Here is an 11,214-nt window from a genome sequence, read left to right as displayed (position 1 = left end):
CACCTCTGTTAGAGCTACTTCTGTGATGGTAGGTCGGTAGCATAGACTGTAAAAAATAGATCGGTAGGTCAGTAGTTGTAGACCGCATAAGTGAATGATCGATAAATGAAACGCCTGCATTAAACACTAGCTGCTACGCCAAGAACCAGTCACTTCCCAGGGATATCGGTGAACATTTGAGAAAGACCTTAGTTTGTCATCTAACGTCCATGATCAGTCATACTGATAACGTTATTTTTCAAGCTGACGCAAGTTAATAACATTCACACCGCATATTTAAATGTGTAGTTAACATTATAGGTAGGCTGTGAAGTTTATTGCACACATATATTTAATTAATTGGTATTACTAGTGGTGTTGAGTGCCTGATTAGATGCTTTGTAATGTTGTAAAATTGTCTGACTAACTTTATTGTAACTTTCCTTTTCGCAGGTAAGATATGGGTGATGACTGAATGTACTGGAGGTGGCGGCAAGGTGGTCTCCATGGTCTACATTAGTCTGCAAGCAAGGGAATGCCTACGTGAAGATGTTTGGCTGGGGTGGTCTGAGGTGGCATGTCCTCCCCCTTTCTCCAAGTACCCTGACATCCATCTCCCTGACATCACCCACCGTCACTGGATCAACCTGAAGCCCCTTATACATGGGACATGGCACAGCACCACTACGTTCTGAAAACACATGACTTTCAATAACTTGCATGGCACCAAGAAAGGTCTGCCTCTGCTCTGAACCTTCTGTTAATGTGACATCATTTATACTTGAGGCTGTACACATCCCTTTGTTTCTATTTTCTTTATTGATGTCACCCAAACTTCAACTTTCTGTATGCCCCTGAACTCACACAAATTGTAAATTGCAATGCGCCATTTAACTAGTGGTGTAGTCGAGTTAGTTAGTTGTAGTGGTGGGTATACTTATGGCGTTCCATTAGTGCCAAAAATAATGCCTATGTCGACTAAATATTGCTTTTGTCAACTACTTATGTCCACTGAAGATGTCTATGCAACATTCACTTTACGACAGACGTGACAAACCGGCCTTGTTCATGTCATTGCTCACCTTACAAAACGACACCCCCTAGTGTTTACTGTGATGTTGTGCCATGACTCTTGTTGCACATGTCGTCAAGTATGTCGACTTGCCTGTTGTTTGATTCTGCTGTTGTGCATGTCGTCTTCTGTGTCGTTTGGATCCGCTGTTATGCATGTCGTCTTCTGTGTCGTTTGGATCAGCTGTTGTGCGTGTCGTCTTCTATGTCGTTTGGTTTTAATGTTGTGCATGTTGTCTTCTGTGTTGTTTGAATCAGCTGTTGTGCATGTCGTCTTCTGTGTCGTTTGATTCAGCTGTTGTGCATGTCGTCTTCTGTGTCGTTTGATTCAGCTGTTGTGCATGTCGTCTTCTGTGTCGTTTGGATCAGCTATTGTGCCTGTCATCTTCTGTGTCGTTTGATTCAGCTGTTGTGCATGCTGTCTTCTGTGTCGTTTGGATCAGCTGTTGTGCATGTCGTCTTCTGTGTTGTTTGAATCAGCTGTTGTGCATGTCGTCTTCTATGTCGTTTGGTTTTAATGTTGTGCATGTCGTCTGCTCTGTCGTTTGATTCTGCTGTTGTGTGTCGTCCTCTCTGTCGTTTGTTTTTAATGTTGTGCATGTTGTCTGCTCTGTCGTTTGATTCTGCTGTTGTGTGTGTCATCCTCTCTGTCGTTTGCTTTTAGGGTTTAATTTTGTGGTTTGATGTTTTGGGTTTAATGTTGTGTCGTCTGCTGTGTCATTTCATTCTGCTGTTCACCACCCCCCCCATCAAACGTGGATAAACCAATCGCGGCTCAGCACCAGGCACTCTCGGCCAACTTCAGCCCAGACAGAGCTCGAACTGCCGAAATTCTATCGAAATTGGTTGCAGTTCACCTTTAGTTCCTCTAGGGGCGGTCGCAAAAAAAACGTCCCCCCACTGCTTGTTTCACTTCACCAAAAAAAAAAAACTCACGGACCACCTAGCTAAAAAAAAGAGTAGACCTACTTCAACAGTATATTATACAACAGTTTACTCACTGAACCACCTTGCTTATTGTGTCAGAGGATTCATATGATTTAAACTGGCATAGCTTACATAGTTCAATATTGCAAACAACTCATCTATATTATATTTTACCAGGTCTGCTCGCGTACCACCTGTGGTTCCTGGACCACACTTTGAGAAACACTGCTGTATTTTGTGGTTGTCAAAAGAGTGTTAGCCTTACCGGGCAACAGCTTTGTTACTTGCAAATTTAGATACCCAATATTTACAACATCGTCTCAGATATGTCAGCATGCTGTGGCCTACAGATCTAGTGTTAAGGCATTTCTGTTAGTGTCCTATTCAGTTATTTTGATAAAATAAAAGTTGCCACCACAGCATTGATAAAATTGTAAGACTCAGCCATAATCATGTGTCAAATGTTAAAAATAAGTTCTATCAATACACAGCCACTGTTTCCATAACACACTTGCAACTCAATAGGCAATCAACCGTTTCAATAAAACAGTTGCAACTCATATTTCAAATAGCTGGTGAGACTGCAGCATAAAAAGGTGACTGATACATTTTAGATATTTTATTCATTTTTCAATGTGTGAAACAAGTGTGCGTTAACAAAAAAACTAGGGGGAAAAACAACAAAAATACCAGAAGGGAGATGTGGTGGGACTGCAACACAGAAAGGAGGTTTGACACTCATTTATATTTTCAAAAAAGATTTCAGTTCCTAATGTCTGAAGTGTGTGTGTGAACAACAGAAAATACACAATGTGCAAAGGATGGGTAGCTGTCTATAAACTCTGCACACCTATAACAGGGACAAGCTAAGGAGGATGCGGCACGTTTGATGGAGCCAGGAATGTTAGGGGAGGTGTTGAAGATGTTGAAGCTGAAGGCTGTTCATCCTACTGTACACCTTTCTCGTCCTCAGCATCCTTGTTCCTAGGTAAGCAGAACAGGCACAGTGGAGAATGGAGGGAGAGAACAGAGTAGGTCACATTCAGTTTATACTTGGAACAACTTCACATTCACAGCTGCCACATTAAGTCATAACCATAGACCAAAGCAAGAGGCCATCTCCAGCAAGACCCACCACACACAGCCAACCACCTTACATCCACACATAAACTGTAACGATAACATGAAGACAGATGTTGTTGGGGATGACTTTCTGAGCGATGTTGAGAACAGTACAAAGCTGACAGCCAACCAAAATCCATAACATTTTAGCTATCATATTCAAGGACAGACTTTTCTTAATTGGTCAGTGAGGATACTTATTATAGTAATCGTTCCTGATGTGAACGGCCATTAACACAGAGACAACCATACTCATTTATCCTTCATGACTGCCAACCCACTCCCATTTCAGTGTCCAACCTGCCATGCACGTCTTTAGTAGAGTGACCAGTGCTGTCCTGAAACACCTGGTTGAGGAGGAGAAACGGTCACAGTCCTCCCTGAAAACATCATGGTTCCTTGAGGAAGTAGACCACCGGTTCGACCTTGTCGTAATTGCCCTAAGCAGATTGAAAGAGAATGAGTTAGAGAAAGCCATAAACTTGCATTGGGACACCTTCCATCTTTTTCGTGGCCTGAAGATTGGTCACAAGGGCAGCTGGATACCAGTTCAAAACGTAGTGGTGACTGCTGCAACATTAATCCTGGAAGTAAGCCAGGTACAGAAGTGCATTCTCAACAGTAGCTTGTACGAGGATTGCCTGGAGAACACTTTCAGCTGCATCAGACAGAGGAATCCTGTCCCAACGCCAGTGGAGTTAACACAGTTGTCCAGTTCCTCTCGATGGTCAAAACCGGAAGCTACCTCCTGGACTTCCTGGATATCAAGGAGACCATCTGCAATCTTGGTCTGAGGGAGGAGGAGAGGAGCTGATAAACGCTACAGCAACACCTGACTTAACAAAAACAGATACTACTGTATTATATCATATTGCAGGATACATTGTTAAGAGGGTCAACAGCAATTGACTTAGAGTAATGCCAGCATGCTGTAACAGGAAATGGCAATGACAACACACTTCTTTCATGCTATGACCTAAAAAAGAAATTTTCAGCACATACATTAGAAGCAAAATCAAATAAGGCACCAAGGAAGGAAAAGAGAACGGACGATTGGCACCTTGGGAGCAAGGTTTAAAGCAGAGAGGCAAGGAAGATGTACTTGGCCTGTCCGTTCCAGCTTCAGGGAGCCCCCAGCAGCCTAATCTTCATGCCAACCACCACTACATCACTCCAATAACCATCCATCAACCCGGTGAGGTATCTGCTGTACATGTGGTGTTTACTCAATGTCTTGATGAAATTATCACCAAATTAGGTCTGATGTGAGCTCTGAATATCATAACCATGGGTGTTAGCTACACATGGTGATGGAAATATTGAAAAATGTTAGGTGGTTTCACTACTAACAATTAGAACTTCAGCGTAACATTTATAATATTAATGAGGTTGGTGTTAGCAAACCTGTGAGTTCCCCTCCCCACTGTGACTGTCAATGGCACATCCTGTTAAGGACAAAGTCCCTGGAATATCACTGTAGCTCCCTGCCTGAAATGGGGCTTTGCTTGCTACGTAATGATTCAATAACAGCCGCAGATTTACCATGCCATTATCATTTAAATATACCTCATTTTGTAATGGGTGGCAGGGCTGTACGTTAACTCTTTCGTTGTTAGCACTGGTGCTACAGAACCATACAAGGTAAAAAGGACATATATCCACAAAAGGTAAAAAGGACATTTTATCCTTCTTATAAAGATTACTGACCTAATGATAGGCAATGTCCTCTTGTCACTTCAGCCTCTCTCGGCATATGCAAAGCTCATATGCATTTAAGAAATTATTTGGCAGATACAGCAATACAAATTATTCCATCAACATTACATCAAGAACACAAACCTGCACTGGTGAGACTTTAGAAGTGCAAATTTACAGGGAAATAAATTATCTGAAAGCAGTTGGAGCAAAAACTCCTATCTAGCTATATCAGGTTCAAAGCAAATGTAGCACATTAATTTACTCCACTGTTCATCTGCATAACAGTAATCGCAAACTCGTTGATAACCAGCACATCTGAATATAGTTACCATGCTGAATGAAACGTATTTGATCAAAATCACATTGGTGTCCTAGCTCATAGCATGTTTAACGTTAACACTAATGTCAGTGAGCTGTCTCGCTAACGTTAGGTAACGCTTCGGCAAATATCATTATAAACTTAAAATCCCATTGATAACCAATCTACTTAAACAACGTCGTACTTACCACTGACATTATTAGGCAGACAGCAATGGAATTTAATGAGGCCAACTGGCGAATGTCAATTTGTCAAAGTTTGCCACTGTTGAGCTCTCAGCACAATCAGAAGTGACTTGGGAATATCTCCGCCATTTTTCCATGGTCTTCTAGTTCAACAAATCACGCAGACCACAAGTTCCAGTTCACTTTTCATGGTGTTGATGAAGAAGGTTAAAACTGAGAAATGAAAACACAACATTTATCCTATTAAATAAGCTGGCTACAGAAAATTACCCTAGCTGCTAAGTTAGGTTCGCCAGAAGGCTAGCACTAACGTGACTAAATACCCTTCGGCGGTGTGCTAATTCGTTTACAAGTTAACATTAAATAAGTGACATTAATTACATTATATTTCTAATAATCTCGTAAACATAGCATTTCATTCACACGTACCAACGATGCTTTCAAAAGCCAACTTGAAGCTTAAGTTAAAGAGGTTTGAAACCAGTGCAGATCACCATAACTTTCCGATCCAGTGTGTAACGATAACGTTCGTTGAGTCCAAGGCATATGACATCATCAGACAAAGACGTAAGTATCCGAAGCGCTACCCACTTTCACCTATTAGATGGCATTAGTGGACCATTACTCTCGTCTCTGATTACTAAACCTTAAAAACATGGAATTACATTCGTTGAACACAGGACAAAATGCATTTAACTGAACATGACACGGCCTAGTTTGTGTGCCCTTTTGTGTGCCATTTGTGTGCACCTCATGTTTTACTAAATTAAAGACTTTTCCTTTTCCTGGACTCTGTTTATTGAGTCCAGTCCAGTGCATCAACTGATCAGGATAACCCAAGCTGTCAGATGAGTCTATTTCGAATGCATGGCCTGTTGAACAACAGAAATAAATAAATTACAGAAACAGCAAAAAAAGAGTGAAACTGACATGTCTTACATATACATTTTCAATTTCCCTTTGTCTGCAGCCTGCCATTTTGGCTGTAAACATTACATTTGAATCACATTGGGCAACCCCGTTGACAGTAGGCCTACATTCTCACCTTTACCGACAGTAGCCTGACCAGCTTAGTGGGTGTAACGTTTACCGCATAGGCCTATATAGGGTGTAGGAAACTTTTGGATGGGAGCAGAAAATGTATCATGCTCGGCAAGTCAATTTCGTCATTAACTCCTTTGATAATTATGGAATGGAATACTGTAAATGACCACAATGAGGAGAGTGTAGGCCTAAAGGGCTGATGCTCTACAGAGACCAGCCTGTATGGCCACCTCCTTGTTGTCCCGGTAAAAGCAGCCATAGAAGTGGTTCAGCTCATCAGGCAAAGAGGTGGTAATTTATTTCATTCCATCAAGTTAATGACGGTATTTACTTGCCGATCCATGATAAATGTTCTGCTCCCATCCACACGTTTCCTATGCCCTGTATATACAGTAAATGCCATGTCCACTGAGCTAGAAGCTGGTCAGGTTACTGTCGATAAAGGTGAGAATGTCGGCCCATTGCCAACAGGACAATGTGATGCTAATGTGATGTTTTCAGCAAAAAATGGCAAGGCTGTAGAGAAAGGGAAATTGAAATTGTAATATGTAAGACATGTCAGTTTCTCTCTTGCTATTTGCTGTTTTTGTAATTTATTTATTTATGTTGTTCAACATGTCATGCATTCCAGACCTCCTCTGACAGCTTGGATCATCCATATTTCATCAGTTGATGGGCTATATAGCCTATTCTTCTCATAAATAGAGTTAAGGAAAAGTCTTTAATTGAGCAAAACAATAGGTGCACACAAATGGCATACAAAAGGGCATACAAACTAGGCCGTGTCATGTTCAGTTAAATGCATTTTGTCCTGTGTTCAACGAATGTAATTCCATGTTTTTAAGGTTTAGTAATCAGAGACGAGAGTAATGGTCCACTAATGCCATCTAATAGGTGAAAGTGGGTAGCGCTTCGGATACTTACGTCTTTGTCTGATGATGTCATATGCCTTGGACTCAACGAACGTTATCGTTACACACTGGATCGGAAAGTTATGGTGATCTGCACTGGTTTCAAACCTCTTTAAGTTAAGCTTCAAGTTGGCTTTTGAAAGCATCGTTGGTACGTGTGAATGAAATGCTATGTTTACGAGATTATTAGAAATATAATGTAATTAATGTCACTTATTTAATGTTAACTTGTAAACGAATTAGCACACCGCCGAAGGGTATTTAGTCACGTTAGTGCTAGCCTTCTGGCGAACCTAACTTAGCAGCTAGGGTAATTTTCTGTAGCCAGCTTATTTAATAGGATAAATGTTGTGTTTTCATTTCTCAGTTTTAGCCTACTTCATCAACACCATGAAAAGTGTACTGGAACTTGTGGTCTGCGTGATTTGTTGAACTAGAAGACCATGGAAAAATGGCGGAGATATTCCCAAGTCACTTCTGATTGTGCTGAGAGCTCAACAGTGCCAAACTTTGACAAATTGACATTCGCCAGTTGGCCTCATTCAATTCCATTGCTGTCTGCCTAATAATGTCAGTGGTAAGTACAGTACCACGACGGGAGTGGTAAGTACAGTAAGTACGACGTTGTTTAATTAGATTGGTTATCAATGGGATTTTAAGTTTATAATGATATTTGCCGAAGCGTTACCTAACGTTAGCGAGACAGCTCACTGACATTAGTGTTAACGTTAAACATGCTATGAGCTAGGACACCAACGTGATTTTGATCAAATACGTTTCATTCAGCATGGTAACTATATTCAGATGTGGTGGTTATCAACGAGTTTGCTATTACTGTTATGCAGATGAACAGTGGAGTAAATTAATGTGCTACATTTGCTTTGAACCTGATATAGCTAGATAGGAGTTTTTGCTCCAACTGCTTTCAGATCATTTATTTCCCTGTAAATTTGCACTTCTAAAGTCTCACCAGTGCAGGTTTGTGTTCTTGATGTAATGTTGATGGAATAATTTGTATTGCTGTATCTGCCAAATAATTTCTTAAATGCATATGAGCTTTGCAGATGCCGAGAGAGGCTGAAGTGACAAGAGGACATTGCCTATCATTAGGTCAGTAATCTTTATAAGAAGGATAAAATGTCCTTTTTACCTTTTGTGGATATATGTCCTTTTTACCTTGTATGGTTCTGTAGCACCAGTGCTAACAACGAAAGAGTTAACGTACAGCCCTGCCACCCATTACAAAATGGGGTATATTTAAATGATAATGGCATGGTAAATCTGCGGCTGTTATTGAATCATTACGTAGCAAGCAAAGCCCCATTTCAGGCAGGGAGCTACAGTGATATTCCAGGGACTTTGTCCTTAACAGGATGTGCCATTGACAGTCACAGAGGGGAACTCACAGGTTTGCTAACACCTACCTCATTAGTATTATAAATGTTAACGCTGAAGTTCTAATTGTTAGTAGTGAAACCACCTAACATTTTTCAATATTTCCATCACCATGTGTAGCTAACACCCATGGCTATGATATTCAGAGCTCACATCAGACTTAATTTGGTGATAATTTCATCAAGACATTAAGAAAACACCACATGTAAAGCAGATACCTCACCGGGTTGATGGATGGTTATTGGAGTGATGTAGTGGTGGTTGGCATGAAGATTAGGCTGCTGGGGGCTCCCTGAAGCTGGAACGGACAGGCCAAGTACATCTTCCTTGCCTCTCTGCTTTAAACCTTGCTCCCAAGGTGCCAATCGTCCGTTCTCTTTTCCTTCCTTGGTGCCTTATTTGATTTTGCTTCTAATGTATGTGCTGAAAATTTCTTTTTTAGGTCATAGCATGAAAGAAGTGTGTCGTCATTGCCATTTCCTGTTACAGCATGCTGGCATTACTCACAAAGTCAATTGCTGTTGACCCTCTTAACAATGTATCCAATCTTCAGGCCACGAAAAAGATGGAAGGTGTCCCAATACAAGTTTATGCCTTTCTCTAACTCATTCTCTTTCAATCTGCTTAGGGCAATTACGACAAGGTCGAACCGGTGGTCTACTTCCTCAAGGAACCATGATGTTTTCAGGGAGGACTGGCCGTTTCTCCTCCTCAACCAGGTTTTTCAGGAGAGCACTGGTCACTCTACTAAAGACGTGCATGGCAGGTTGGACACTGAAATGGGAGTGGGTTGGCGGTCATGAAGGATAAATGGGTATGTACGGTTGTTCCTGTGTTAATGGCCGTTTGCATCAGGAACGATAACTATAATGATAAGTGTCCTCACTGATCAATTAAGAAAAGTCTCTCCTTGAATATGATAGCTAAAATTTGATGGATTTTGGTTGGCTGTCAGCTTTGTATTGTTCTCAACATCGTTTGGAAAGTGATCCCCAACAACATCTTTCTTCATGTTATCGTTACAGTTTATGTGTGGATGTAAGGTGGTCGGCCGTGTGTGGTGGGTCTTGCTGGAGATGGCCTCTTGCTTTGGTTTATGGTTATGACTTAATGTGGCAGCTGTAAATGTGTTGTTCCAGGTATAAACTGAATGTTACCCGCTCTGTTCTCCCTCCATTCTCCACTGTGCCTGTTCTGCTTACCTAGGACCAAGGATGCTGAGGACGAGAAAGGTGTGCGGTAGGATGAACAGCCTTCAGCTTCAACATCACCCCTAACACTCCTGGCTCCATCAAACGTGCTGCATCCTCCTTAGCTTGTCCCTGTTATAGGTGTGCAGAGTTTATAGACAGCTACCCATCCTTTCCACATTGTGTATTTTCTGTTGTTCACACACACACTTCAGACATTAGGAACTGAAATCTTTTTTGAAAATATAAATGAGTGTCAAACCTCCTTTCTATGTTGCAGTCCCACCACACCTTCCTTCTGGTATTTTTGTTGTTTTTCCCCCTGGTTTTTTTTGTTAACACACACTTGTTTCACACATTGAAAAATGAATAAAATATGTAAAATATGAGTTGCAACTGTTTTATTGAAACGGTTGATTGCCTATTGAGTTGCAAGTGTGTTATGGAAACAGTGGGTGTGTATTGATAGAACTTATTTTTAACATTTAAGCTGTAATTGATCATTTGTATATTTATTTGACACATGATTATGGCTGAGTCTTACAATTTTATCAATGCTGTGGTGGGAACTTTTATTTTATCAAAATAACTGAATAGGACACTAACAGAAATGCCTGAACACTAGATCTGTAGGCCACAGCATGCTGACATATCTGAGACGATGTTGTAAATATTGGGTATCTAAATTTGCAAGTAATAAAGCTGTTGCCCGGTAAGGCTAACACTCTTGACAACCACAAACAGCAGTGTTTCTCAAAGTGTGGTCCAGGAACCACAGGTGGTACGCGAGCAGACCTGGTAAAATATAATATAGATGAGTTGTTTGCAATATTGAACTAACTATGTACTGTAAGCTATGCCAGTTTAAATCATATGAATCCTCTGACACAATAAGCAAGGTGCAAAGACGATAAGCAAGGTGGTTCAGTGAGTAAACTATTGTATAATATACTGTTGAAGTAGGTCTACTCTTTTTTTAGCTAGGTGGTCCGTGAGGTTTTTTTTTTTTTGTGAAGTGAAACAAGCAGTGGGGGGACGTTTTTAATGCGACCGCCCCTAGAGGAACTAAAGGTGGACTGCAACCAATTTCGATAGAATTTCGGCAGTTCGAGCTCTGTCTGGGCTGAAGTTGGCCGAGAGTGCCTGGTGCTGAGCCGCGATTGGTTTATCCACGTTTGATATGGGGGGGGGGTGAACAGCAGACGACACAACATTAAACCCAAATTAAAACCAAACGACAGAGAGGACGACACACACAACAGCAGAATCAAACGACAGAGCAGACAACATGCACAACATTAAAAACAAACGACAGAGAGGACGACACACAACAGCAGAATCAAACGACAGAGCAGACGACATGCACAACATTA

At 41.1% G+C, this 11,214-nt stretch overlaps 2 long non-coding RNA genes across 4 annotated transcripts; one reads left to right on the top strand and one right to left on the bottom strand.

The window, feature by feature from the left end:
- Positions 1-2,617: 2,617 nt before the first annotated feature.
- On the bottom strand, positions 2,618-5,876 carry LOC121720861. Of its 2 annotated transcripts, XR_006034650.1 has the most exons (4): positions 5,731-5,876; positions 5,305-5,514; positions 3,400-3,889; positions 2,618-2,961 (listed from the first exon to the last, which is right to left on the bottom strand). It is a non-coding gene; the product is annotated as an uncharacterized LOC121720861 (long non-coding RNA). The 2 variants fall into 2 exon arrangements; XR_006034649.1 differs by lacking the exon at positions 2,618-2,961 and having other exon boundaries at positions 2,987-3,889; positions 5,731-5,868.
- A 1,380-nt stretch (positions 5,877-7,256) lies between these two features.
- On the top strand, positions 7,257-10,230 carry LOC121720860. Of its 2 annotated transcripts, XR_006034648.1 has the most exons (4): positions 7,257-7,407; positions 7,624-8,366; positions 9,280-9,465; positions 9,858-10,230. It is a non-coding gene; the product is annotated as an uncharacterized LOC121720860 (long non-coding RNA). The 2 variants fall into 2 exon arrangements; XR_006034647.1 differs by having other exon boundaries at positions 9,280-10,230.
- Positions 10,231-11,214: the final 984 nt, after the last annotated feature.

The sequence above is a fragment of the Alosa sapidissima genome, chromosome 10 (assembly GCF_018492685.1).
Source record: "Alosa sapidissima isolate fAloSap1 chromosome 10, fAloSap1.pri, whole genome shotgun sequence".
NCBI lineage: Eukaryota > Metazoa > Chordata > Actinopteri > Clupeiformes > Clupeidae > Alosa > Alosa sapidissima.
This window is presented reverse-complemented; position numbering and strand designations above follow the sequence as displayed.